The sequence below is a fragment of the Vicugna pacos genome, chromosome 16 (assembly GCF_048564905.1).
Source record: "Vicugna pacos chromosome 16, VicPac4, whole genome shotgun sequence".
Classification (NCBI taxonomy): Eukaryota; Metazoa; Chordata; class Mammalia; order Artiodactyla; family Camelidae; genus Vicugna; species Vicugna pacos.
The window spans coordinates 21,088,848-21,116,028 of record NC_133002.1 but is presented as its reverse complement, the minus strand read 5'-3'; the positions used below and the strand labels follow the sequence as shown (position 1 = coordinate 21,116,028).

The 27,181-nt window shown below is 36.8% G+C and overlaps 1 pseudogene; it reads left to right on the top strand.

The window, feature by feature from the left end:
• The first annotated feature begins 617 nt into the window (after positions 1–617).
• LOC102538725 (non-lysosomal glucosylceramidase pseudogene) lies at positions 618–3,313 on the top strand (annotated as a pseudogene).
• The last annotated feature ends 23,868 nt before the right edge of the window (positions 3,314–27,181 follow it).

Below are 27,181 nucleotides of genomic sequence, written 5' to 3'. Positions count from 1 at the left end.
GTCAATATCACTAATTATCAGAGAAATACAAACCAAAACTGCAATGAGGTATCTCCTCACACCAGTCAGAGTGACCATCATTCAAAAGTCCACAGGGTGCCGCTGCCCTGGGTCATCTTCCCATGGGCTGGCACCCAGGTGCAGAGCCCTAGACACCTGCCAGCAGGACCCAGTGCCCACCCGTGTGGGCCTGGTGCCACAGCCGGGGGATGAGCCTGAGTCTGCTGCAAACTGCCAGGCTGGTCCTGTGGGTGGTGCCTGATGGGTTGGTCCTGGGGACTTCTCCCCTCTCTTCAGGTGCAGTCACCTTTCACTTGGGCCAGCTAATCACCACAGCCCAATGATGACAAGGCCTGACCCTTTCCGCCCAGAACCCAGAAAGAACACAGAGGGCAAGCTCCTGGCAGCTTCGTTGCTTTCACCACCACCACAGCAGCAACAGCTCCCAGGATCCACGGAGACACCAGCTCACCTCAGCTCTCCCCAGCTGCTGGCCCTCTGAGATGGCATCTAACAACAGTCAGCACCTGCATCTGGGCTTGGCTAACCAGATATTTTGTACCAGAAATTTGGGATCTGAAACCATTGAGGTTGTGGGGACCTAGGATCCAGGAGGAATGGGAACCAGAGTCCCCGCCTCAGAGCAGCTATGCCAAAGAGGATCCACAAGTTTATTGCCCTGAAGACGCTAGAGGCACTGAGGCTGTGCAGGCTACAGACAAGAGCCCTGAAGACAATCAATCCCAAAATGAGCCAGGCTACAGCAGTCAGGAGGACACTGGGCAGCTGATGGCTTCCTATGAGGGTAAAGCTAAGAGCTACCAGGTACCTCCTTTATCTGGTCCATCTACCTGGCTCATGAGTTTACAGAGAAGAGGAAGCCCTTTAATGCCAATGTCCTCTCCCTAAGCAACCTGAGAAAGCATTTGGGCATGGGCTTTTGGTGTTTGCAGTATTGGAAGACCAGGGTGGAGAAGAAGACACCTTTCTTTGACCTCATCAATTGCATGCCCCTAATCTATGGTTGTCCATTGGGTGACACTGGGGGAGACACTATCACTCAATGCTGGAGAGGCCAGTTCTGTCATTGGCAGCTTAATCCTGGAATGTGCCAGCACCAGACAGTCATTGCTGATCAATTCACAGTGTCTTTGCATTGGAAAGGGCAGGCTATTGACCAGCAAGTGCTGTCTGTGGAGTGCTCAAGTGTCCTGCACAGCTGAAACTGGGGCATCTGTAGATACTTTGCATTCTACCACATCCTCTGTCCCCGAGTCTTGAATGTCTATCAGCTTTCTGGCCAGAATGTCACCCTCACCTGCCACCAGATCACACCCATCTTGCCCCAGGACTACCAGGACAGCAGCCTGCCTGTAGGAGTCTTTGTCTGGGATGTGAAAAATAAAGGGGATGAAGCCAGGGATGTGTCCATCATGTTCTCCATGTGGAATGAACTGGGAGGTGAAGATGATGCTCCTGGGGGTTTGTGGAATGAGTCCTTCTATCTGGAGCATGATGGGGAGACTGTACACCTACTGCATCATCCAACCCTTCCAGATCCCTACACAATGGCTGTGACTGTACAACTCATGGCAGATACCATGGTAACCCACATCACAGCCTTTGATCCTGACAGCACCGGGCAGCAGTGTGGCAGGATCTACTTCAGGATGGGCAGCTGGACTCCTCTGCTGGCCAAAGACCCCCTTGCAGAAAGGAGGAGGCATCACTGGGGCTGTGGGTGTTACAGGCAAGCTGCCACCTAGAGGCTGGCACATCCTGGAGTTCTCACTGGCTTGGGACATACCCAGAATTCTGTTTGGAGCAAAAGGCCAGGTCCACTACAGGCAGTACATGAGGTTCTTTGGCCTTAATGGTGACACAGCACTCACCCTTAGCCACTGTGCACTGTGCACTGTGCTGATACACAGAGCCCAGAATTGGATGACAGATCTTTGCCTGCCTGGTACAAATCTGCACTGTTCAATGAACTATATACCTTCTGGCTGATGGGGGCACAGTGGCTGGAAGTTCCTGAGACCTCACTACCAGAGGAGCTTGTAGGGAGCATGTGTCAGCTGCACCCTATCCTATGGGAGTATGGTCGATTCAGCTACCTTGAAGTCCAAGAATATTGCAGGTACAACACATATAATGTCTACTTCTATGCTTCCTTTGCCCTTATGCTCTGGCCCAAACTTGAGCTCAGCCTGCAATATGACATGGCTCTGGCCACTCTCAGTGAGGGCCTGACACAGCAATGGTACCTGATGAGTGGGATAATGGCACCTGTGAAAAGGAGGAACATCATCCCCCATGACATTGGGGACACAGATGATGAGCCATGGCTCCGGGTCAATGTATATGTGGTCCATGATACTGCAGACAGGAAAAACCTAAACCTGAACTTTGTGTTGCAGCTTTATCAGGACTACTGCCTGATGGGTGACCAGAGCTTCCTGAGGGACATGTGGCCTGTGAATCTGGCCATGATGGAATCTGAAATGAAGTTTGACAAGGACCAAGATGGACTAATTGAGAATGGAGGCTATGCAGACCAAACCTATGATGGATGGGTCACCACAGTCCCCAGTGCTTACTGTGGAGGATGGTGACTGGCAGCTGTGGCTGTGATGGTCTGGATGGCTGCTCTATGTGGGGCTCCAGATGTCCAGGATAAGTTTTCTTCTATCCTTAACCAGGGCCAAAAAGCCTATGAAAGACCACTGTGGATTGGCCGCTATTACAATTATGACTGCAACTCTCAGCCTCAGTCCTTTAACAACATGTCTGACCAGTGTGCTGGCCAGTATTTCCTGAGGGCCAGTGGCCTAGGAGGAGACAGTGAGTTATTTTTTACCCAATACATGGTCCAAGTTCTTCAAACTATCTTTGAGTTCAATGTCCAGGCCTTTGCAGAAGGGGCCATGGGGGCTATGAATGGGTGCAGCCCCATGGTGTTCCTGATAGATCCAGTGTCCAGTCTGAAGAAGTCTGAGTGGGTGTGGTCTATGGGCTGGCAGCCATCATCATCCAAGAGGGTCTAACCTGGGAGGGCTTCTAGACAGCCAAAGGCTGCTACTGTACTGTGTTGGAGCACCTGAGCCTGGCTTTCCAGACTCCTGAGGCATACTGCCAGCAGTGGATGTACCACTCACTGGCCTACATGCAGCCACTGAGCATCTGGGCCATTCAGCTGGCCCTACAGCAGCACCAGTATATAAAGGCCTCTAGGCCAAAAGCCAAACAGGGCACAGGACTAAGTGTGGGGCCCAAACTTGGACCAAAGGGAACCATGGCAAACCCATGGTGAACCCTCTGAACTGTGGAAAGGAGGTGCTAACAGCCCAGCCTCCAGGCTAGCATTTCCTCCTCCACCACCCCTACCCCACCCAGTCTCCTGCAGCCCTGAGCCACCAGAACAATCATGCCTTCCCTTCTCCCCACCCAAACACACCAGCAAATATGGGTTGAGGCTGCCCCAAGCATGAGAATCACTTCTATCTTTCTTTCTTCACCCCATCCCCTCACTGAATGAATGCTCAAGGAGTTCCAGGTCCATTCACCCTGTGATTTATTCTCCCAGGCCCATTCATGATGTAGCAGACATACATGGATACAAATAAAGGACCCAGGAAACCAAAAAAAAAAAAAAAAAAAGAGTCCACAAATGATAAGTGCGGGAGAGGGTGTGGAGAAAAGGGAACCTTCCTACACTGCTGGTGGGAATGTATTTTGGTACAGCCATTATGGAAACCAGTATGGATATTCCTCAAAAGACTAAGCATAGACTTACCATATCATCCAGCAATCCCACTTCTGGATATATATCTGGAGGGAACTCTAATACAAAAAGATTCATGCACCCCAATGTTCATAGCAGCATTATTTACAATACCCAAGACGTGGAAGCAACCTAAATGTCCAATGACAGATAATTGGGTAAAGAAGTTTTGGCATATTTATACAATAGAATACTACTCTGCCATAAAAAAGAATAAAATAATGCCATATGTGGACCTAGAGATCACCATTGTGAGTGAAGTAAGCCTGAACAAGAAAGAGAAATACCATATGGTATCACTCATATATGGAATCTAGAAGGAGAAGGAGAAAGAGGACGAGGAAAAGGAGGAAAGAGGGCACTAATGAACTCATTTACAAAATAGAAACAGACTGGCAGACATAGTAAACAATCTTATGGTTAGTGGGGAATGAGGATGTGAACAGATAAATTTGGGAGTTCAAGATTTGCAAATGTTAGCCGCTGTATATAAAAATAGATTTTTTAAAAAGTTTCTTCTGTATAGCACAGGGAACTATATTCAGTATCTTGTAATAACCTTTAAAGAAAACAAAATATGAAAATAAATATGTCTGTATATGCATGAATGGGACATTGTGCTGTACCCCAGAAATTGGCACTTTGTAATTAATGTACTTCAATTTAAAAAATGTACATTAATATTCATCAAAGAAAAGAAATAAAAATAAAATTTACTTGCAAATGAAAAAAAGAGTCAAATTCTTCTGAATACACATCAATTTTTGTACTTTTTCACCCTCTCAATATTTTTATAAAAATGTATACAATTATTCTCCCTGTAAATTATTTCTTTTTATTTAATCACATTTAAAAAGTGCGTATTTATATCTAGGATTTTTTTCTGAGGGATTCAGAAATGCTAACACGTTTTAGCTCCTTGTGAGTTAGGTACTTCTATTATCCTTGGTATTTAGATGAGGAAACTCAAGCACAGTATTAGACACAGTGTGTCTAAACTCACAGCTATAAATCTGGGTTTCAGCCCCTAGAGCTTTGGCTCCAGAATCCACACTGTCAACCACAACAATATCCTTCCTCTCTACCCTTGACAATACTGTAGTCTCAGTAGTAACAAATGTTGATTGAAGAAAGTGGAGTTTAGCAGATAATGCTTATGTTATACAAGGTAGACATGGCCATGTAATTGCTCTGATCAATGAAATGTGAACAGAACTGGAAAATGTCACTTCTAGGCATAAATATTTAAGAACTTCTATTCAATTCTACACTATCATTACTCTTCATGATGATCTTGGAAACATGTGTTGATTGGAAGTACCATAAGATCCAAGTAGCTCATAATACTGAACTCGGACCTAGTGTACAATTGCCTTGGAAAGCTGCTCAGTAGAATTTATATGAGCAAGATATGAATATTTGGGGTCTTAAGCCACTGAAATTGTGGAGTTATTTCTTCTTGTGGCATAATATAGCTTAGTGATTCTCCACCAGGAGTTATTTTGACATACAGGGAATATCTGGCAGTGGCTAGAGGTAGTTTTAATTGCCACAGATGGGGAGAGGGTTAAAACTGACATGTAATGGGCAAAAGCCAGGGATGCTGCCAAGGATTCTACATTGCACAGTACAGAACCCACAACAAATAATTATCTTGTCCGAATAGTTCTGGGACTGAGAAACTTTGATATAGCTGACTCTAATCATGTTATTGCTTCAAAATAAGCATGGTACTGTGTGAAGCAGTTACAATAAACTCAGCTCTGATAGTCAGTCACACTAGAATAAAATTTTACCTTAAGCTATACATTCCATTTTTCTTCAATAGGTGGCAACCAAGTGCAAATTACCCACATAATTTCCATAAAAATTTATGTCATAAATCATTTTGCATTTCAGAAAAATTCCTGCATATGTGCTTTCCACTCAAACTCTTCTGAATTTGTTTTTAAAAATATTCTTATAAGAACTTACACAAATTCAAATTACCAGTCACTAGCACAAATATACTAGGTTAAATAAACTTGGAAGCCATGGGGGACAGATACATTTTCCTCTTGTGACTGACTCTTTGATCGTAATTAGGCATGTAAATTGTCTGTGCTGGAAAAATTAAATTTTTAAAGGGAGCTAGCCAATGCTTTCTGGCACCTAGGGTTTGGTTTGTTCTTGTTTCCAGTGTTTTTGAAAAAGTTTCTTAATGCCTGAATTATGGAAGGTAATGGCTCACTGAAAAATAGAATCTAGCCACTCTCTGTGAGAGTAACCTGAAGGAAGCATTTTTGATTTAGCACCTATTGAATTATATCTACAGGACTGCTGTGAAACTTTGCTTCTATTTCTTAGAAGTTAAAGTTCCAGGATATTCATGAATCAAGAAAAGGACTTGATATGCTTTTCTGTTGAGGGCCAGGTAATAAATATTTTAGGTTCTTTGGATTGCACAGATTCGGCTGAAAATATTGAAATCTGTTATTTTAGTGCAAAGGCAGCCAAAGAAAAGTGGTAAGCTAATGGCCGTGGATGACATCCAATACAACTTTATATACAAAATATGTGGTAGTCTAGATTTGATCTGAGTGGTCATTTGCTGACTTGTATTCTAGAGGATACTATCATCCTAGTGGTAACCATCAGTCTAGACTTCTTGACCACCACCAAGTCAAGGCAGAATATGTGAAAATAAATGAACAAATATTCATCTAGTTTCTATTATTTGTCAGGAACTGAGCCAGGGGTGCTATTAACCATCCTGCAGTGCATAGGCAGAGGACTCCATAACAAAGGAATATCTGGGCCAAAATGTCAATATTGCTGAGGATGTGCCCCTACTACTTGCTAGAGAATGTGGTCCCAAATCTGGCAGCATCAGTATCAACTAAAAGTGTGTTAAAAATGGAGAATCTCAGGCTCCACCCAAGACCTCCTGAATCAGCATGTACAATTTGGCAAGACCCCATAGATGAATGTCTACACACATTGAAGTTTGATACACACTGGTCCAACCTAGCATAAGTAGTACAAACCCCTTCAATATAGTAACATTATTAGGAAAATGAGCATCAGAATGGTTAAAAATTTGCTCACTTGGTAAAGGTTTGAGAAAGAACTTGAAGCCATCTTTCTAATTCAGAGGATACATTCTATCTGCTGTACCAAATTACCTCTGTGACCAATATCTAAAAAACAAAACATAATTGTCTTTTAATCACTGAAATTTTCACTACTGTTAAAGTAGTATATACCTGAGATTACTTGCATAATTTTATATATGTATTCAGTAACTTTGCATATATAAATAAACACCTACCATATGTGTCATTACATATTTCTATAAAGAGAAATGACAAAACTTGTTTTCATAGGGAAAACACCCTTGAAATTTCAGAAGTCAATTATCATTTGTATAATGACTGTATAACCTTAAGTACTGATGATTACAAAGAAGTGGAAAGATCAAAGTTAGAGTTAGACAGATTCAAATTCAAATCCTAACTTAGTGGCACTGATCAATTTGTTTAACTCCTCTGAGTTGGGCTACTCATCATACAGTATTAGTATAAAGACACAATTAGAGAATGGTGATCAGATATTTCTTTAAGAATGTTCTCATGTGGACTGAATTGCCTTCTCCTGGTGGAAAATAATGATTTTAAAGACTCAACTCATAGTAAAGTAGCAACTTTTTTAAAAAAGTTAGCTCTCTACCTGTCCCTTCCCCCAGCCAGTCCTGTCCAGGGGAAAGTACAATGTGGAACCCTTAGGTCTAAGAGATGACTTTGCTGTGCAAGAGTTTTTAATATCACCATCTATCTTACAACAGTACTTGACACACTGAGACACAGTTCACAATGACACAAGATACGGTATGGAGAACAGGCATTAAGGGAACTTTTATAAAGCCAGCATTAACAAAAAGAAAAGGCAAATCATTTTTTGTATCCCTGTATAGCTGGAGAGATAAATTCTAGAACCAGAGTATTCTGTTGGTCATGCTGTGCATTGTCTCAGGAAGGGGAGAAATTTTGCTTCTATGTAGCTCATTGTTCTCATGGAACAAGTGTGAAGGCAACTTTGTCACTGAAGGAAAAACCTGGCTACTAGGGCATCAGCAGTCTGAGTTTAGATGCAAGCTTTTTGCAAGAACTGTATAGTAAAGCCAGCCTTCCAAATTCAGGAGACCTCTAAGCCTGGAGAATATTGAAGCTCCTTCAGCCAGAGCAAGTCCTATGAGAAGTTCAGTACAATTATGGCCCCCTCCAGCCAGATGGGTGGGGGTGTTCAGATCCCTGATACTTCATTGCCTAGGAGCTCCATGTTAGTTACCAAAGGTAATTTAGTGAATTAAATTTGTTGCATCACAGACATAATTTCAAGCAACAGATGCATAGCATCTACATCAATATTGTTGGACAAGATATCTTCCAAAATCTTACAACAACACCAAATAAGCAAGTATTTCTTTCACTGCCACACACAGTTCTTTAGGCTGTCTATGTACAAGAGGTTATAATCCGAACAAGTGCCACTTATGAATCCACTCAGTTACTACCATTCACTTCTTTAGAAAAATATAGTGACGTAGTGTTTATTTACTTGTTCATTCATTTATAAACCAAATATCTTCCCAAATGTTTGCGATGTCATGCACAAAATTATGCGCTGGGGGTACAAAGGTAGACAAAACATCTCTGATTATGAAGTAAAAAAAAAATTAGCATGCATGGCATATATATCTGGAGATCAAGTGTAACATGTATTAAAATAAAGTATTGTTTAAAAATCAGTAGACCTTAGACCCCATCAAAGAACATAAGCATTAGTATACATTAAATTTTTATAGCATATTTGGCTATTTAAATTAAGTTTTGGTTGTATATGGTGAACTTAAAAGTAGATAGAACAACATCTACCTATTTGGTGCCCTTTCCATTCACCTCTTCTAAGAATGCATAATATATACTGTCTATACTTTTTGTTAAATAAATCATAAATACTTTGACCAATGAGTATGCTTTCAGTAATGCCATATTTTCAGTTAGTTTTCAGTTTTATATTACCAGGATTCTATTAATATATACAATACATACACACACACATAAGTTACTGGCAGAATAAATGCTACCATTACTTAAGTGTCAATAATTAATTCAATTGTCCACCAAACAAAACTATTATCAGTTGTCCCATTCTCTATTTTAGAGACCTAATTGGAAGCCCTTCAGTTTCATATTACAGTCAGTAGCATGTTGACTGAGTGAGGCCATATATTCCATATGGAACATCAGGGAACACTCAGTTCTGTTGAAATCAGGACCCTATAGTTTAAGCTCAAAGTACTTCTTTGGTTGAAAAAAAACATTCCATTTATTAAAACATAAGTTTAAAAAAATAATTCTTTGGACATGTGTCTCAAACACAGTGAAGGAGATAAGCGGTCCTCATTTAAAAGTCACACTCTTTTTATATTTATATCTTTTATTCCTGGTGCCTCTTTCTTCATGACTTCCCCCTAAAATAGTCTTAACTAGCTCTAGGCCACATGTATCTTATCTTTCTATTGCTCCCCCCTCCTTTTTTTTGTTTTTTGTTACTGTACTATACATTTATTTCCCTTTTGCTCCTTTCTCAATTTTTTTCTCTCCATTTAAAAGGAAAATAAAAGATAAATTTAGTAATGATAGAAAAGGTCTGGATGGGAGTGGGAAGCGAGGGAAGGATAAAGGAGGTAAATTTGATCCTAGTCTGGATGTCAGAGGAAGAAAGACTGGGGTCACTCATATGAATATTACTGGTCCATAACAAAACATGTATTTTTTAAGACTTTTAGAAATGTTTTCATTTGACTAAGGATTTTAGAAATAACATTGAGCAAATGTTTGGTAGAATTTAAAATTTACAAGTCTGGCTGAATTACTAATAACATACTGTACATTTGTCTCAGTTCACTGCCAGTGTGTTTGAAATTTTCCCAGTTCAAATTAAATGATTATTACTCTGACTTCAGATATCATCAGACTTTCTACCACACATGCCTCAGGGTATTTATTTAGATGAGGGAAAAAACCTGCAAGATGGAGCAAGGAATAACTACATAACAGGTTTGCCTTGAGACACAATGCAAAAATGTTCTGGTCACCAGGGTAGGCTGGACTGAATCAGCCTCAGAGGGTCATCATTCCTAAAACCTGGCAAACTGGTTACTTACTCTCCAGTGTATAAAAGCATTTCAGTGGCCTAGGACTATCATGATTTCATTGAACATGCAGTAGTTTATCACTGAGTAATGTTTATATTTAGCTGAAAAATCTCTGTGAAACTTAGTCCGCAGCTCTACTAGTAGACATATACACACACAGACACTTACATTCTGGGTTCACAAGATTGTCCAGGCTTGGAACCATATTCTATGAAAAGCAATCCCTTTTTCCTTTCTATGTCTAGTGATAGTCTTTTTTAATTTTATTTTATTTTATTGAGTTACAGTCAGTTTACAATGTTGTGTCAACTTTCAGTGTAGAGCACAATTTTTGTTATACATGAACATACATATATTCATTGTCGCATACTTTTTCATTGTGAGTTACCACAAGATCTTGTATACATTTCCCTGTGATATACAGTATAATTTTGTTTATCTATTCTACATATGACTGTCAGTATTTACAAATTTCAAACTCCCAGTCTGCCCCTTCTCACCCCCATCCCCCTGATAACCACATTTGTATTCTATGTTTATGAGTCTGTTTCTGTTTTGTATTTACGTTCATCTCTTTTTCTTTTCTTTCTTTCTTGTTTTTGTTTGTTTGTTTGTTTTAGATTCCACATATGAATGATATTTTTCTTTCTCTTTCTGATTTACGTCAATTAGAAAAACATTCTCCAGGGACATCCATGTTGCTGCAAATGGTGTTACATTGTCACTTTTATGGCTGAATAGTATTCCATTGTATAAATATATCACTTCTTCTTTATCCAGTCATCTGTTGATGGACATTTAGGCTGCTTCCATGTCTTGGCTATTGTATATAGTGATGCTATGAATATTGGGGTTCAGGTGTCATCCTGAAGTAGGGTTCCTTCCAGATATATGCCCAGGAGTGGGATTACTAGGTCATATTTTAAGTCTATTCCTAGTCTTTTGAGGAATCTCCATATTGTTTTCCACAGTAGCTGCACCAAACTGCATTCCCACCAGCAGTGTAGGAGGGTTCTCTTATCTCCACAGCTTCTCCAGCATTTGTCATTTGTGTATTTTTGAATAATGGCCATTATGACTGGTGTGAGATGATACCTCATTATAGTTTTACTTTGCATTTCTATGATAATTAGTGATATTGAGCATTTTTTCATGTGCCTATTGCTCATTTGTATTTCTTTCTTAGAGAATTGCTTGTTTTGATCTTCTGCTCATTTTTGGATTAGGTTGTTTGTTTTTTCTTATTAAGCTGTGTAAGCTTCTTATATATTCTGGAGATCAAGCCTTTGTCAGTTTCATCTTTTGCAAAAAATTTCTTCCATTACATATGTTGTCATTTTGTTTTGTTTATGGTTTCCTTTGCTGTGCAGAAGCTTGTAAGTTTAATTAGGTCCCATTTGTTTATTCTGGAATTTATTTCTATTGCTTGGGTATACTGCCTTAGGATAATATTTTGGGGATGTATGTGAGATAATGTTTTGCCTATTTTTTCTTCTTGGAGGCTTATTGTTTCTTGTCTTATGGTTAAGTCTTTGATCAATTTTGAGTTTATTTTTGTGTATGATGTAAGGAACTTTTCTACCTTCATTGATTTACATGCTGCTGCCCAGTTTTCCCAACACCATTTGCTGAAGAGACTGTCCTTAATCCATTGTATGTTCTTGCCTCCTTTGTTGAAGATTAGTTGACCAAGTGTTTGTGGGTTCATTTCTGTCCTCTCTATTCTGTTCCATATGTCTGTTTTTGTACCAATATCATTCTGTTTTGATTACTGTATCTCTGTAGTATTGTCTAAAGTCTGGGAGAATTATTCCTCCAGCGTCTTTCTTTTTTGTCTAGGTCTTTTGTGATTCCATATACATTTTAATATGACTTGTTCTAGTTCTGTGAAATATGTCTTGGGTAATTTGATAGGGATTGCATTAAATCCATAGATTGCCTTGGGCAGTGTGACTATTTTAACAATACTGATTCTTCCAATCCAGGAGCATGGGATATCCTTCCATTTTTTAGTCTCCTTTAATTTATTTCATCAATGGTTTAAGTTTTCCATGTATAAGTCTTTCACCTCCTTGGTTAGATTTATTCCTAGGTATTTTATTACTTTGGGTGCTATTTTAAAGGGGATTGTTTCTTTACTTTCTTTTCCTGCTGATACATTGTTAATGTAAAGAAATGCAACTGATTTTTGTACATTAATCTTGTAACCTACAATCTTACTGAATTCTTTGCTTAGTTCTAGTAGTTTTGTGTGGACCTTTTAGGGTTTTTCATGTATAGTATCATGTTGTTGGCATATAGTGACAATTTTACCTCTTCTTTTCCAGTTGGATCCCTTTTATTTCTCTCTGTTGCCTGATTGTTGTGGCTAGGACTTCCAAGACTATGTTGAATAGGAGTGGTAAGAGTGGACAGCCTTGTCTTGTCCCTGGTTTTAGTGGGACGGTTTAGAGTTTTTCACCATTAAGTACTATGCTGGCTGTAGGTTTGTCATATATAGCTTTCACTATGTTGAGATGTTCCCTCTATACCCATTTTGTTGAGTTTTTATCATAAATGGGTGTTGAATTTTATCAAATGCTTTTCCTGCATCTGTTGAGATGATCATATGTTTTTTGTCCTTTCTCTTTTTGATCCTGATAGTCTTGATAAAGATCTTCCTTCTTTCAATCCAGAATCTACCATATTACTTTGTGTTGGGCTATATAATACCATATTTTTTGTTGTATGAAATAGCCCGCATGTTTATCTGTCACTCTTATCTTAAATTCTCAATATTAATCCATCTTTGAATTATTTAGAATTACCTAAATTTCTTGGGCAACAGTAGGCACTTTACAAATGCTGATTGAATTGAGCAGAACTGAGTTACAGAGAAGAGTTCATGGACACTTTTTATTCCATAGTGACTAATAAAAAATAGAAATATGTTTTTATTCTTACCACAGTTCATAGACTTTGTGGAGGAGCAGGTACATATGCTATATACTATAATCGAAGTGACAAGCAGTGTAATAAAGATTGAACCTATAAACAATGTTCGCTGAGCTCAGAGAGTAGAAAATTATTCACATTGGAAAATAGAAGACATAAGAATGTTTTATGATAAAAAGAACATTTGAAATGGGCCTTGAAGTTCCAGGTGACTTTTGTCAGGCTAAGAGGGCTGGCAGTGGAGGTGGGATGCATTGAAAGAGAGTGTTTGATCTAAGAGTTGATTTGAAGGGCATGAACACATTAGTGAATGTACTATGAGAAGATAATAAGGATCTCAGTGTGCTTCTGTTTGAATTGAATGAAATGATCCACAATGAAGATGCTTCACAGCAACTGGGACAGAACAGGGGTTTGTAATTTTTGAATGAGTCTATGTGTTAAATCACAAGTTTTGCTTTCTTCCCCCAACACTCCTCTTCCCTATCCTGGCTGTAAATTCTCAATATTTAATGAAGGACCAGTGATGTTCCCTATATAACTAGCTTTTAAAAACCTGTCAAGTTGAATCCTTATAAAACCAGAAAAGGCATGACAAATCACAAAGGCTTCTCTTAAATAACACAAGGTTTGAAGAACAGGATTGAATTGAAATATAACACCTACTTAAAAACTAAAGCATTGAAACATCTGGAATTTCAGCAAAAAGAAAGTCAGTTATGTAACCAAAAATAAATTTAAAAATAAGACATATTTGGGGAGAAAAGTTTGATTAGTATGTATCTGTTGACCCTAAAGAAGCTTTTATTTTTCAGGCTAGATACTTTAATTGTATTATTTAAATGTCTCTAATAAGAGAACATTTATTTTAGTCTTTAGCTTCTTAACCTCTGAAATTTAAAGGATAAAACATATTGAAGTTTAGGGACAGGGCATTCTTGTTCAGGTGTTTTATTTACCATATGTTAATTCCTGTGCATTGCTCAGTTTTACTGAGATAATTAAATACTCAGTGAAGAAAGCAACTTAGTATAGTTATCTCAGACCCTTATCATCTAAAATTATACATTAGAATGAAAATATTATGCAGCTAATAGCATCACTTAGCTTTCTTAATTCTGATGCCTTTAAAGGCCCAGGGTATATGCTGTAGTAGAGTTCATCTCTTTTCAGTCAGTTTGCATTATTCTACTCAGTATCCTGGGAAAATAAAGTGCCTTTTCTATGTGAATTTAAATGCACACTCAGGATAGAAAATTGCATGTGTATTCTGTGCAAATAAATAGCACCCTGCAATTCAGTAAATTCCTGTTACTATGCTCCCCACATAAGTACAAACATTCGTTTTATTTTAAAAATGTCCCTCCATAAATGGCTTTTTTTTTAACTGTAGTGTAGACATAGGCAAGAACTGAATAAAAAGATTTCTCCACGAAACATTCTTTATTCAAGGCAGTAAGGTATACAGACAGTTTTTCTTTTTTTCAAACAAGTTGACTTATGAGATTTTCCTTTTTATTCCAGGTCCATGAACCTCATGGAAATACTTTGCTTGGTGCACAGAAAAATTCTGATTTCATGCTTGAAAGAATATTATCAAATATTTATAAACAAGTATAGTTATTCTTGCTATATGTGCACAGGTCATTAACACACATGCACACACTTTTACTCCTCACACATCCTGACTTAGCAGATGAATGCTGTTTCACATGAATTATCCCACAGGACATCTTTTTGTGCAATAAATAAGCTTTTCAACCAGCTCCTTTCAAATTAAAGATAAATATTTAGTTTATAATTACAAGTACACCTCCCAAAAATAAAATAAAATAGAATAAAATAGAAAAAAATTAAAATCAATTTACATTATAAAGTGCATTGTACCTGTCAGGTATTTTCTAATTAATCACTTCAATGTAGTCACCTGGTTAAAAACTAATTAATGAGAGGGCAAGGCTGTTTCAAGTTTACGCATGACTGAAACATAACAAGCTCAATCATTGATGAAATAAATGGTCGATAATATTAGAAAATTTTGATGTTTGAATAAGACTAAAGGTATCAAAAATATTTCAATATGTATACATACAATTTATGCTATTGTCCCCTACTCACATCCTCTAGGTCATCAGTTCTTAAAATTCAGTCTTGAGACCCCAGCCTAAGTACCAGGTAGGAACTTATGAAAATGCAAGTCCTTGGACTCCACCACAGACCTACTGAATGAGAAGCTCTGAGTGTAGGGCCCAGCCATCTGTACTATAATTCCTTCATATAGTTCTGAGGTACTCCAAAATTTTAGAGACCACTGAATATAGTTCCCATACAAAGCAATCATTCAGAGAACTTTCTGTAATCACCTCTTTGACAATTACTTGAATGTAAATCCCTGTTTAGAATCTGTCTTGAGGGCAAACCAGATTAAGACAATTAACATACATTATGTCAAAACACACACAATCTAGTGCTAACAACATGATCTCACTACAGACATTGCTTTGAATTAAAATACATTTTAACATGTCTATTTTCTTTACTTGAATAAGCAATGAGTCTTTTAAGGGCAGAAGATAGCAGGTGTAGTAATATCTCCTGGGCCTAGAGAAGTGTCTGGCAAATAATAGTTGTTCAAGGAATATTGTGAAATAAATGTATAAATGGATGAAATTGATGATTTTAAAAATATTTGTATTAATATTGATGATGTTAAGTATATCAAAGGTTATAGCTGAATCAACAAATGCTTAGATTTGCTAGCAAACAGCTATAGAAACCCCAAGTTAGTTAGGCAGAACCTAATAAGAAACATATATAATCATAGTGCCATTTAAGATTATGTAACCTATTTCTGAGAATTTATAGTGAACTGTGTGTGTAGAAGGACACTTGTTATCTGGTTTCAAGTTATGCATTGCTGTGTTTGAAAGGTAATGCTGTTTTGTATTCATACTGGAACATTTGTTGCTATAAATATAAATGTTTGAAGTATCTATAAAGTTATTTTTCATATAGGAACTGAGATTTCAAGGTTAGAATACATTATTCCCATAGAGAGAAGACATAAATGAAAATATTGTCGAACTTCCAGTGTGGATGAAGGTCATAACAATATTGCTGTGTCAAATAGAGAAGAAAAAGAAAAAAGAAAGTATTTTGTCTAAATGGGAATGTGCCTATTGTGAGAAACTATTTATTTCTGCCATACATTGTATGTGGCATGACTACATTTGCTATCTACTAGTTTTTAATTTTGTAACTTTAAATGGGTACAGTAATTTATAGCTTGTGTTCACAATATCTCTTAGAGAGTTATATCTTAAAAAGAAAATTATTATTATCTATATTTCTTCTCTCACATCAATTTTTCCTTGGTATCAACATCAAAGGGAAATATGTGGGCAGTAGAATTATCATATTAATATTTTCCAGTAATACTGTATATTGAGTTTGAAATAGACTAGAGAACTTATTAAGCAATTAATTACAGAGCTCCGCCAAATATATATTTTATGTATATAAAATAAATTGAAGCAATTCTTTCTAGTGAAACTAGAGAAGGTACAAGTTTCATTTATTCTAAAGATAATATCCTAGACCATGATCTGGAGTTCTTTTATGAACAATAAAGAAGCCAATTAAATTTCCTATTTGAGGGTGGGTTAAATTTAATTTCCCACTCATTTTTCTGTGTCTCCAACTGTTTTGCACTTTTGCATCATCTTTCATCCTTCCTTTTTTCTTTTTACTTATCTTTCTTGCACCCTTGTTAGAATGCATGTCTATCTATTGCTTGAAGTGCTCTTCATTGTCATTCCAACTGCAGAGAGGTTTTCATCTTATCCTAGATCCTGGAAATGATCTTGCCCTTGTTTCAACAACTATATGGAACCTATTATGAGAGTACAGCTTTAACATTTTCACCATAACAACAACAGCAAACTGGTAGTTATGTGAGGTAAAAAAGTGTTAAATAACCTTGTTGTGGTAAAAATTTCTTAATACAAACATATATCAAATGGCCACATTGTACACTTTAAACTTACAATGTTATACATGAATGATATCCCTATAAATATGGAAAAAGTTACACTTTTAAAAACAACAAAAAGCTATAGAATTCCAGTCTCCCATTTCCTTTTTTGGTGATTCCTCTAACCAAGATTAGAATATCCTGATTATATTTATTTTCTGTGATAACCATAGCATATGATTCTATGATACTTCATAAATACTAAATAAAAAAGAAAAAATTCTCTTAAATTCAGGGTGAAAGCTGAATCACTTCAATAACAGAATTCTGTGGTAGAGATTTTTGCAAAGAGAAAAAAAGCAGGTAGCAATTTTCTTAACTTCTCACTTACTGGCCCAGTTTTTTTTTTTTTCCATTGGAGAGTATCTGGAATTCTTTGGTTTGTCAACTGGAGGGTTGAGATTTTCCAACTTAGCATTTGATATACAAGGTCATAATTTGAGTCCAAAACTGAGCTGTTAAGTTTTGAGGTGATGCATACACTGAATTATTATTATTTTTTCCTTCAACACAGAACCAGTGAAGAAACTTATACCAAAAGTTTACAGTTAAGCAAAACAAAACTTATCCAGTTCTAGAAAAGAAATGCTGTGGGAAAAACACTTCCCCATTGGTGGAGTTACTGAAAATTAAAAACAAAGATCTTCCATGTGCAGTTGGTGTGTTTTTTTTTTTCTTTGCCAAAAAAAAATTTTTAAAAAAGCTATCAAGTCACTAAACTGAGTAAAAGAACAAATAAGACAATGAAATATGTGGCAGACTTACAAAACACTTTTGGAATCTGGAGGTCATAAATGTTAAGGGGAATATCAAAATGGTAAGAAAATAAATCTCAGATGACTGGCAGATCAGTTTAATAAAGCAGCAGAGAATGAATCAATGTTTAACAATTTAATCACCAGTTAATGAAACTTCTGATGAAGAGTCACAATTACTTTAAGTAATGTAGCAGGCATGTCATTCAGAGCAGTGGGGATAGATATCAAAAATCAGACTAAAAGTGTCTCCACTAACTACAAAGAAATAAACAGGGAGATGATGCATTGTGAAAGGGCTTGGACTCTATAGAGATTTCTATAATAATTCATTGTCCATGGTATGATATTATTGTTGTTTTATTCTGTTTTGTTTTCTTTCAACCCTTCTTCTGGTGAAGATATCGATAGAGTACAAGGTTTTCACTTGAGCTCTCTGCTAAAAAGGGAGGCCTTTGGGCTTTATTATTTTTTTATTATCTTTGTGAGTGTGACCAGTCTCTGGAGGAAGCAAAAAGGGCTACAACAAATAATTTTATTCAGGTTATATCTAAAATGAATTTCTGAATAACTTATTAGGAAATAAGCAGATATTACTGTGCTTTACTTTGTTAATCTGTCTTTTAACTCTTATAAACTTCTTTATAGAACTGGAGGGTAAACCTCTCTCTATATATAAAGTGTTGGATGACTTAAACAAATCAAGTAAAGCAGATCAGATTAGGTAGAACTAAATGTCCACTTAAAACTGCAGAAAACACAAACATGTGGAGGCTAAACAATATGCTACTGAGCAACTAATCAGTCACTGAAGAAATCAAAGAAGAAATCAAATACCTGGAGATAAATGTAAGGTGAAACATAAGGATCCAAAAAAGGCCAAGATGGCAGAGTAGAAGAACTCTTGTAACTCACCCTCTCCCACAAATGCACCAAGACTCACATCCACGAACCCACTCAGCTAACCAGAGCACCTGTGGAACTCCGACAGAACATCGCCCTCTTCAAAGACAAAGATGCCAGAATTCTGGCAGGAGAAAAGGAAAAAAGAAAGAAGAAAAGGCAAAACAATGTGGGACTGGTCCCACGGGGAGGGAGCAGCAAAGGAGGACTAGCGCTTGTTCACTAGGTCTCCACCTCTCCAATGGAGAGGCCAGCAGGAAGGAGGGGGTGCGTCCAAGGCTTGGATCTGTACAGAGTACCCCTTGACCAACAGAACTAAGTTAAATGGGCACAGAGGGTCCCCATGACACCCAGCCTGAGATGTGAGCCGGCAGCTGGGGGGAAGGGACAGGCTGCCTGAGTCAGGCGGAGGACTGGGGTGGCTACACTGAGAAAGCCCTGGGGGTTGTTGCGCACCATGGATGAGTGAGTACAAAGGGCAGAACAACCTGGCCCCTCCATAAAACAACACAGCTGATGTGCTCTGGGGGGAAGGGTGACGTATCCCCATCTCTGAAAACCCACAGAAGATTTTCCTATGAAAAGAGGTGGGGATCATTCACAGCCACCATATCCTCTGGCACTTAGCACTCAAGCAGGGGCGGGGTCAAAATCTGAATCCCAGCCTAAGGGTTTAACAGCCTGAAAGGCCAGATAGAGACTTGTTTATAGCCTGAGACAGATGAGATCCTTCTGCCCTGGTCCCTCAGAGAACTCGCCTGCCAAGACAAACAAGGAGCTGAGATTTTGCACAGAGCAGGAGTGGGGCTGTTCTGCAGTCTTCCCTGAGCCTGCCTACAGGGTGCAGACTGTGGTGGAGTAGGCAGCTACAAGGAGCAATGGAGCCACCAGAGCCAGGAGAGGGCGGGTGGCCACCCGCCTTCTAGGCAGGAAGGCAGCACCTGACTGCAGTGCTGGGAGGAGGTGCTGTCCACCCTCCTATATGGCCAATCTGCAGCATCTGACTGTGAAATCCTGAGAAGGAATGACCTGCCTGCCCACAGTGAAGGAGAGCAGCATTTGACCTCAGGGGTGGGAGGGGGTGTGATCTGCTTGCCTGCAGGCACTGGAAGCAGCACAGATTACAGCGCTAATGGAGGGCCTCTGGAATTACCAAGCTGAGTTCATGAAACAGGGCAAAGACAGGAAAACTTCTCATTAAGAGAGCACAGTCTCAGGAGAACACTACCAACACCTGCTTTTTTTTTTAAATGTGTTTTTACCTGTTCTATTTTCTATAGCCTTTTTAATTTTTACTTTTTAAACAGTTCTGTATGCTTCCAGTTTTAACCCCTTTAAATGTTTTCTTCTAAAATATTTTTGTTATTATTATTTTAAAAATTCAACCTCATTTCATTTTTCTTTCCCTTGGTTTTGATCTCCTGTTATTGATTATACACAGGTTGCATTTTTTTCTATTTTTCCCTTTTTTAAAGGTTTTTAAAAGACATCTCAACCTGATTGCTATTCTGCTTAAACTTGATCTTCAATTATTAATTAGACACTGTTTCAAACCTTTTTATCTCGCTTCTTTTAAAATCTTTTAGTTTATCTTTTTTTAATCTGTTCTATTTTCTATTACCTTTTCAATTTCTAATTCCTAAACAATAGTATATGCCTCTACTTTTAATTCCAATTAATTTTTTTATTAAAGTATTAAAGTATTTTTATTATTATCTTTAAAAATCCACTTGAATTCATTTTCATTTCTTTTGGTTTTGATCTCCTGTAATTGATTATACACAGGTTTCAAATATTGTTTTTGATCTTCCTTCCTTTTTTTTTTAAGGGTTTTTAAAAAGACGTTGCAACTTGATTGCTACTCTGATTCAAATTGCTCTTCTATAATTCCCATACAGTTCTCAAACCTTTTTTCTCCCTTCTTTTACAATTTTATTTCTCTCTTTCTCTCTCTTTTTTAAGTTTTATTCCTACATAGGCACTAGATAGATAAATACATAAGCTCATTAAAGACCACAATAGATAACTGATACTCCTTAAGCCACAGTGCCAGAGATATATGAGTAAGATGAAGAAGCAGAGGAATCACTCCCAATTAAAAGAGCAATTGTCTGAAAAACAATGAATGAAATAGACATTGATAGCCCACTAGATCAAGATTTCAAAAAGGAGTGGTCAAAGTACTGAAGGAACTAATAGAGATAGTGTTTAGAGATATAAAATATGTCAAAATGAAATTGAAGCTATAAAGAGCCAAGTAGAATTGGTAAACTCACTGGCTGAGATGAAAACTGATCTAAAGGCTGTACAAAACAGACTAGATAATGCAGAGGAATGAATAAGTGACCTAGAAGACAGAAAAACAAAATGCACCCAATCAGAACAGCTAAGGGAAAAACAAATAGAATCTAATGAAAGCAACATAAGGGACCTATGGGATAATATAAAGCATGCCAATATTCACATAATAGGGATTCCAGAAGGGGAAGAAAGATCAAAGGTGATTGAAAAGGTATTGGAAGAAATCATGACTGAAAACTTCCCAAACTTAAAGAAGGAATAAAATATCCAAGAACAGGAAGCTCAGAGGTTCACAAAAAGAAAGAACCCAAACAGAGCCACACAAAGACATAATCAAGAAGGCAAGAGTCAAGGATAAAGAAATTATCCTAAAGGCAGCAAGAGAAAATCAAAGAGAGCTACAAGGGGACCCCCATAAGACTGTCAGGAGATTTCTCTACACAAACACTAAAGGCCAGAAGTGAGTGACAAGATATATTCAAAGTCCTGAATGAAAAGAATGATGCAGCTTAGGATACTTTATCCAGCAAGACTATTCTTTAAGATAGAAGGAGAGAGAAAGACTTTCACAGACAATCAAAAAATAAAAGTTTAGCAACACTAAACACATGCAAATAGAAATATTGGAAGGTCTACTTTAAATAGAAAACAAGCAGGATGCTACAGAAATGAGGACCTCACAACTGGAAAGGTGATAATTCATGAATTACAAACAAAATAAACACAAAATTGGAAAAGAAGACATCTAAATCATTAAGAGTGGGAGAGAGTAGCAAGAAAATATAGAGTATTTTTTTCTTTGTTTTAAATTTGTTTTCTGTTCTCAGTCAGATGTGTTTGAGGTTATATTACTATCAGTTTAATAAAAAAACAGTTATAGTAATGGGCTAATAGACTTACAAATAAAAGGTAACTATAAGCCAAAAACTTACAAGGGAGTCACAAAAACTAAATGAAATCCTTGATAATACAAAGGAAAATTACCAAACCACAAAAGGAAGAAGAAAGGAACAAAGAGGATATACCAAATCAACTGAAAAATAAATTCAAAATGGCAATAAGCACACAACTATCATTAATTACTGTAAATGTTAATGGACTAAGTGCTCCAGTCAAAACACATAGAGTGGCAGACTGGGTAATAAAGCAAGAACCTTCAATATGCTGCATACAAGAGACCCATTTTAGGGAGAAGAACACACATAGATTGAGAGTGAAAGGATGGAAAAGGATATTCCATGCAAATGGAAAAGCCAAAAAAGCAGGTGTTGCAGTACTGATTTCAGACAAAATAGGCTTTAAAACAAAGGCCATAAAGAAAGATAAAGAACATTTTTATAATGATTAAAGGAAGAATACAAGATGAGGATATTACAATCATTAATATATATGCACCCAATATAGGAGCACCTAAGTACATAAAACAATTACTAACAGAGATAAAGAGGGATATTGATGGGAATACAATCATAGTTGGAGATTTTAACACCACATTAACACCACAAGACAGATCTTCTAGACAGAAAATAAATAAAGCAACAGAGAAATTAAATGATACAATAGAAAAATTAGATTTGGTGGAAATTATCAGAGCATTACACCCCCAAAAATAGGATAAACATTCTTTTCAAGTGCACATGGAACATTTTCTAGGATTGATCATGTACTTGGGCACAAAAGAAATCTCAACAATTTTTAAGAAGATAGAAATTATCTCAAACATCTTTACTGACCATAATGCCATGAAGCTAGAAATCAACTACACAGAAACAAAGGAGAACAAAATGAAAGTATGTAGATTCAGCAACATAGTATTAAAAAAAAAGGGGGTCAGTGATGGAATCAAAGTTTAAATTAAAACATATTTTGAGACAAATGAAAATGAAAGCACAACCACACAAAATTTATGGGACACAACAAAGGCAGTGGTAAGAGGGAAGTTTATGGCAATACAGGCCTTCTTCAAAAAAGAATACTCTCAAATAAACAATCTAAACCATCAGCTAAAAGAATTAGAAAAAGAAGAGCAAAAAAACCCACAAAAGGCAGCAGAAGGAAGGAAATAACAATGATTAGGGAGGAAATAAATAAAATACAGACTAAAAAACAAAATAGAAAATAAATCAATCAAACCAAAAGCTGTTTTTTTGAAAAGGTAAATAAAATCTACAAACCTCTGGCCAAACTCACAAAGAAGAAAAAAGAGAGAGCACAAATTACCAAAATAAGAAAGGAAAACAGAGAAATTACAACAAATAAAATACAAATACAGAATATCATATAAGAATATTATGAAAACTATATGGAACCAAAATGGATAACCTAGAGGAGATGGACAAATTTCTGGAAACATACAGCCAACCAAAACTGAACCAAGAAGAAACTGACTACTTGAAGAAACCAATCACTAGAAATGAAACTGGACTAGCAATTAAAAAAAACCTCCCTACAAGTAAAAGTCCAGGACAAGATGGCTTCACCAGGAATTATACCAAACATAACAAGAAGAACTCATACCAGTCTTTCTCAAACTCTTCCAGAAGATTGAAAAGAAGGGGATACTCCCAAACTCATTCTATGATGCCACCATCACCCTGATATCAAAACCAGGCAAAGACACTACCAAAGAAGAGAATTAAAGGCCAGTATTACTGATGAACATAGATGCAAACATCCTCACCAAAATATTAGCAAATAGAATCCAACAACACATGAAAAAAGTTTTTACATCATAACCAATGTGGTTTATCCCAGGGACACAAGGGTGATTCAACATACAGAAATCAATCAATGTAATACATCACATCAACAAGAGAAAGGACAAAAACCACATGATCGTCTCAATCGATGCAGAAAAAGCATTTTATAAAATTCAACACCCATTTATGATAAAAACTCTCACCAAGAGGGAATATATCTCAACCTAACAAAAGCTATATATGACAAACCTATAGCCAGCATAATACTAAACAGTGAAAAACTCAAAAGCTTCCAACTAAAATCTGGGACAAGACAAGGCTGCCCACTATCACCACTCCTATTCAACATAGTCCTGGAAGTCCTAGCCACAGCAATCAGGCAAGAGAGAGAAATAAAAGGGATCCAAATTGGAAAAGAAGAGGTAAAAGTGTCACTATATGCTGATGACAAGTTAGTATGTATAGAAAACCCTAAAAGGTTCACACAAAAACTAGTAGAGCTGATCGAAGAACTCAGCAAGGTAGCTAGTTACAAGATTAATGTACAAAAGTCAGTTGCATTTCTTTAAACTAATGATAAATCAACAGAAAAAGAAAGTAAAGAAACAATCCCCTTTAAAATAGCACCCAAAGTAATAAAATATCTAGGAATAAATCTAACCAAGGTGGTGAAAAAAATTATACACAGAAAACCATAAACCATTGATGAAGGAAATTAAAGAAGACTTTAAAAAATGGAAAGATATCCCATGCTCCTGAATTGTAAGAATCAATATTGTTAAAATGGTCACACTGCCCAAGGCAATCTACAGATCTAATACATTCCCTATCAAATTATTATGGAAATATTTCACAGAACTAGAACAAATCATAATAAAATTTATATGGAACCATAAAAGACCTAGAATTGCCAGAACATTACTGAAGAGAAAGAAAGAGGCTGGAGGAATAACTCTCTCAGACCTCAGACAATACTTTAGAGCTACAGTAATCAAAACAGCATGGTATTGGTACAAAAACAGACATACGGACCAATGAAACAGAATAGAGAGCCCAGAAATGAATCCACAAACAGTTGGTCAACTAAACTTCAACAAAGGAGGCAAGAATATACAATGGAATAAAGACAGTCTCTTCAGCAAATGGTGTTGGGAAAACTGGACAGCAGCACATCAATCAATGAAGCTAAAACACTTCCTTACACCATACACAAAACTAAACTCAAAATGGATCAAAGACTTAAACATAAGACAAGATACAATAAACCTCCTAGAAGAAAATGTAGGCAAAACATTACCTGATATACATCTCAAAAATGTCCTAGGACAGTCTACTCAAGCAATAGAAATAAAAGCAAGAATAAAAAAATGGGACCCAATGAAATTTACAAGCTTCTGCACAGCAAAGGAAACCATAAGTAAAACAAAAAGACAACCAGAATGGGAAAAAATTTTTGCAAATGAAACCAACAAAGGCTTGATCTCCAGAATATATAAGCAGGTCATACAACTTAGTAAGAAAAAAGCAAACAACCCAATCCAAAAATGGGCAGATGACCTAACCAAGCAATTCTCCAAAGAAGAAATATAAATGATCAATAGACTCCAGAAAAAAATGTTCAATATCACCAATTATCAGAGAAATGCAAATCAAAGGTACAATGAGGTATCACCTCACACCATTCAGTATGGCCATCATTCAAAAAACCATAAATGACAAATGCTAGAGAGGCTGTGGAGAAAAGAGAACCTTCCTACACTGCTGGTGGGAATGCAGTTTGGTGCAGCCACTGTGGAAAACATTATGGAGATGCCAGAAAAGACTAGGAAAAGACTAACCATATGACCCCAGAATCCCACTCCTGGGACTATAACCAGAAGGAACCCTACTTCAAAATGTCACCTGCACCCCAATGTTCATAGCAGCACTATTTACAATAGCCAAGACATGGAAGAAGCCTAAATGTCCATCAACAGATGAGTGGATAAAGAAGTTGTATATTTATACAATGGAATACAATTCAGCCACAAAAACCAACAACATGATGCCATTGGCAGCAACATGGATGTTCCTGAAGAATGTCATTCTAAGTGAAGTAAGTCAGAAAGAGAAAGGAAAATACCATATGAATTCGCTCATATGTGGAATCTTAAAAAAAAAATTACAAAATAGAAACAGACTCATAGACATAGAATAGAAACTTCTGGTTGCCAAGGGGGCATGGGATGGGAAAAGACTGATTGTGATTTCAAAATGTAGAATAGATAAACAAGATTATACTGTATAGCACAGGGAAATATATACAAGATCTTATGGTAGGTCACAGGGGAAAAAATGTGACAATGAATATTTATATATATGTTCATATCTAACTGAAAAATTGTGCTCTTCACTTTAATTTGATACAACATTGTAAAATGATTATAACTCATTAAAAAATGTCTAAAAAATCCAAAATTATTGTTTACAGCAGAGGAGTTTCAAGAGTTTAATACCTCCTATTTCTATGAGACTTCTGTGACCATGAATTAAAATTTGTTTATTTTTCTTCTGTTGATCTGTCTTGTATCTATTTTATTATTAGTCCAGCTGGTAGTACTCAAGAAGTCTATGCTTGGGAGTGGAATTTTCCCCATCTCCAATACAATGACAAAGTAATTGTCTGGATAGTAAGTTCTTAAAGTTATTCACTATTTAACTATCTTTTACTGATATTTTTCTCTTGTAAACAGTAAAAAGTAAAGTCTGTGAAGTATGAAAAATGCCAAAAGGACTGCAAGTGCCTGGAAAGATCTCCAATTACATGAAATGTGAACAAGCCTATTTATGAATAAATTCCATGCTTAAAAATATCTTGATTGCTTAATTACATTTATTGTTCAGGAAATACTTAATTTGTTCCTACTTTTTATTAATATAAGACATATAACAAATATTGGAGATAGCCAGTTTTCCCACAATGAATAGATATAATACTACCCCAAAGTCAATGAACCCAAAGTTTTAATTAGTTTGTACAGTCTGATCTTGAAAAAGTTGCAATTTTCATTAGTGTTTTGGACATCTTCAAAATTTCTTAAAACCATGTATACAATTATTATGCTGTAAGAAATTAGAGTCTAAGTTGCCTCCAGCAATAAAGAGATCGCTGGACCCCAGAGAACAATTGATAAGTAACCATAGTTGCAAAACTGTGAAGCCCAACAAAAATTAGCCTTAATTAGGCTTTTATCGAATTACAGAATACAACTTATTTTCCTAATAAACAGAGCACATTTTCATAGGTTTGGTAATTTATTGTTCTACTTACCTTTTAGTTTTTTCAATTTTATTTTATTAAGCTATGATATATTTATTCTCCAAAATAATAGTTTCCTTTTCTAAGGTACATCCCCAGAAGCAATTACTACCTTAATTAGCTTTGACTCGTTAATCTCTCCCTCTTCCATTTTGCTACCAAGTGGAGATGTACTCCCACCCACTTGTATAGCATAATACAAATATCACAATAAATTTATGTTGATTTCTTCACCTTACTTTTTGAATTAAAATAATAGACTTTATTTTTAGAGA